A 3,412-nucleotide genomic window follows, 5' to 3' on the forward strand; every position below is an offset into this window, starting at 1 on the left:
TGGTTAGTTCATATTGATGTTCCTCTTGGGAGTGAGGGACTCCAGTCCCCTTTAGATCCCTGGCTCTCTGGCTCCTTCATTGGGGACCTTGTGCCCGTCCAAAGGTTGACTCTGAGTATCCACTTCTGTATTTGCCAGGCACTGGCATAGCCTCACAGGAGACAGCTATATCAGGCTTCTGTCTGCAGTCTCTTGTTGGCAACTGACTAGTGTCTGGGTTTGGTGGTTGTTTATGGGATGGATCCCCAAATGGGGCAATCTCTGGAAGGTTGTTTCTTCAAACTCTGCTCTGAACTTTGTCTCTGTAATGCCTTCCTTGAGTATTTTGTTTCCCATTCTAAGAAGGAACAAAGTTTCCACATTTTGGCCATCCTTCTTCTTGAGTTTCATGTGTTTTACAAATTGTATCTTGGGTATTCTAAGTTTCTGGGCTAATATCCACTTATCAGTGAGTGCATATCATATGTGTTCTTTTGTGATTGGGTTATCTCACTGAGATTCCACCTCACATCAGTTAGAACAGCTAAGATGAAAAATTCATGTGACAGCAGATGCTGGAGAGGATGTGGAGAGAGATGAACACTCCTCCATTGTTGGTGGGATTGAAAGCATGTACAACCATTCTGGAAATCAGTTTGGTGGTTCCTCAGAAAACTCATAGTACTACCAGAAGATCCAGCAATACCTCTCCTGGGAATATACCCAGAAGATGTTCCAACTTTTAATATGGACACATGCTCCACTATGTTCATAGCAGCCTTATTTATAATAGCCAGAAACTAGAAAGAACCCAGATGTCCCTCAACAGAAGAATGGATACAGAAAATGTGGTACATTTACACAATGGAGTGCTACTCAGATATTAAAAACAATGAATTTATGAAATTCTTAGGCAAATGGATGGATAAGATTACTTTTTTAAGACAATAAAATTATTGACCCTTTTTTGTAACCACAAATTGCAGCCTGCCAATAAGAGAAACGAGCTGAGAAAACTACCTTGCTTGCTCACACTTTTATCTATAACAAGTTTATCAGGTGCAATAGTATATCGATTCTTGTCATTAACTTGTTTGTTTCACTTCAAATATGTAATTTATTATTCATGTGAGGATATTAAGGAACATGTTTTCTTTTATGTATATGTACAAAACTCATTCACTAGAAGAAAAAATGAGTGTATTCCCATTGTTATTTTTATACTTCTTGGCAGACATTTCTGGGATATGTGCACTGGGGGAGAAAGCATAGAGTTGTTGGAGATTGTTCTTTTGAGCTTTTTTCTGTCCACCTAGTATATGTATATATGCAAAATGGAGTTTTAGAGACATTTGCACCTTTACTGACCAACACCACCATATGTACACTTAAAAATATGTTTGAAAATATGTTTGCTAATGACTCGTGTATTAACAACTGATTTAGAACAATACCTCTAATTAATCATTCAATTTATGGAAACACATGCTATAGAGATTATATTTTACGATATTGTACTATATTAAGTAATAACTTAAAGAACAAATTTTAGTCTCAGACGGAGATAACTTAAAAATCTCATTTAATTCTATTTGTTTAATTATGATACTTTATTCATGTTAGATTAAATGAAAACCCCAAATTATATACACCACTGCTGTTTTGTTAAATGTATATCTTTTTTTTTTTATCTTTTCTAATTCTTTTCAGCTCACTCCATTAGTGTTTTGGTAAATAGCTGTGGTCAGACAAAAGTGGAAACCTTTGACTGGTAAGGCAATTCAGGTAAAATTTACTAAGATATTATTATAAATTTATATACATATGACTTTGTCAAAAAATATTAAGTTAAATTTACTAAAAACAGAAGACATTTAAATGAAATCCCTGTGTAGAAAACGCATGTATGATCAGATTCAAGATTCAGTTTCACAGTAATTAAATGGTTGGTCAATAAATGTCATATCCTCTTTGTATTACTAACTTATATTTGAAGATTGGAACAAATTTTAACGTAAATTATATTTTATGATTTAAAATTTATTTTAAAAATCAGTCTTACAATATGAAATACTTGGTACGGGTTTCTAGATATTATAAATTTCCTTTGTGACTAAGGTAGCTGTTTATAAATTTTTTCATGGCATTTTTCATCTCTTTATTTCTCAGAGTATAAATGGCTGGATTTAGGAGAGGTGTAAAAACAGAGTAAAATACAGCAAGAAATTTATCCAACCAAATGATACTGAGAGGCCACACATAGATGAAGATGCAGGGCACAAAAAAGATCAGCACCACTGTAATGTGGGCAGTGCATGTGTTCATTGCCTTAGATGCACCAGCTTTAGAGCTCTGACATATAGTGATAAGAATATATGTGTAGGAAATAAGCAACAGAATAAAGCAAGTTACAGCCACAAGTCCACAATCAGCATTCATTAGAACATCCAAGTCACGGGAATCTATGCAAGCTAGCTTGATTACCAATGGCATGTCACAGAAAAAGCTATCTATTTCCTTAGGTCCACAAAAAGGCAACTCCACAATCACTACCAAATGACTAAGAGCATGTACAAATCCAGTTGTCCAGGAAGTGAACACCAACCCAGTGCATCTCTTCAGGTTCATGATGGTGAAGTAGTGGAATGGTTTGCAGATGGCCACGTAGCGATCATAAGCCATTACCACCAACAGCACCATCTCTCCTGCAGCAATACAATGGGCAAAGAAGACCTGGGACATGCATCCTGCAAAGGAAATGGTCTTGTTTTCTCTGAGAAAGTCTGTGATCATCTTAGGAGTAGTGACTGAGGAAAGCCACTTATCAATAAAGGACAGGTTGGCCAACAAGAAGTACATTGGAGAATGCAGATGGGGGTCGGTGGTGATTAAAGCCAGAATGACAATATTTCCAGAAACAATGAGAAGATAAAGCTTTGAAAACACCACGAAGAGTAAGACTTCAAACCTCTGTGAGCTGGAAAGTCTCCAGAGTGTAAATTATGACACCACAGTGTGATTGCCTTCATCCATTTTACTCAGCGTGTTTCAGAAGTAATCTGTAAAAACAGAAAAACTACAAACTAGAGGTATAAGGGACGCAACTTTCCCTGTAGAATTTGTCATTCACACAGAAACTTACCTCAATAGAAATGCATGCATGTCAAGAGAAATCTAAGCTAAATATGAGAGACTGTAGGCCAAAATGAAAGTTAATGAATCTAGAGTAACTCCCCAAGAAAAGAAGCATCAGGGGTGACTTTTATACTCTGTGAGAAATGTCCTTTTATAAGAGAGCAGTAAGGAGATCAAAACTGTAATGTGAAAACTTAAAATTGTGTGTGGTTCCTAAAGAAAATGTCTGAATATGTCATCATGACATTCCATAAAAACAATGTGGATTACATTTGGCAACTGGTGGTGAATTACACTG

General features: G+C 36.0%; 1 pseudogene; it reads right to left on the bottom strand.

Moving 5' to 3' along the window:
- Olfr1292-ps1 (olfactory receptor 1292, pseudogene 1) lies at nt 2,074-3,052 on the bottom strand (annotated as a pseudogene).

This window comes from Mus musculus, chromosome 2 (genome assembly GCF_000001635.26).
Source record: "Mus musculus strain C57BL/6J chromosome 2, GRCm38.p6 C57BL/6J".
Taxonomy (NCBI): Eukaryota; Metazoa; Chordata; class Mammalia; order Rodentia; family Muridae; genus Mus; species Mus musculus.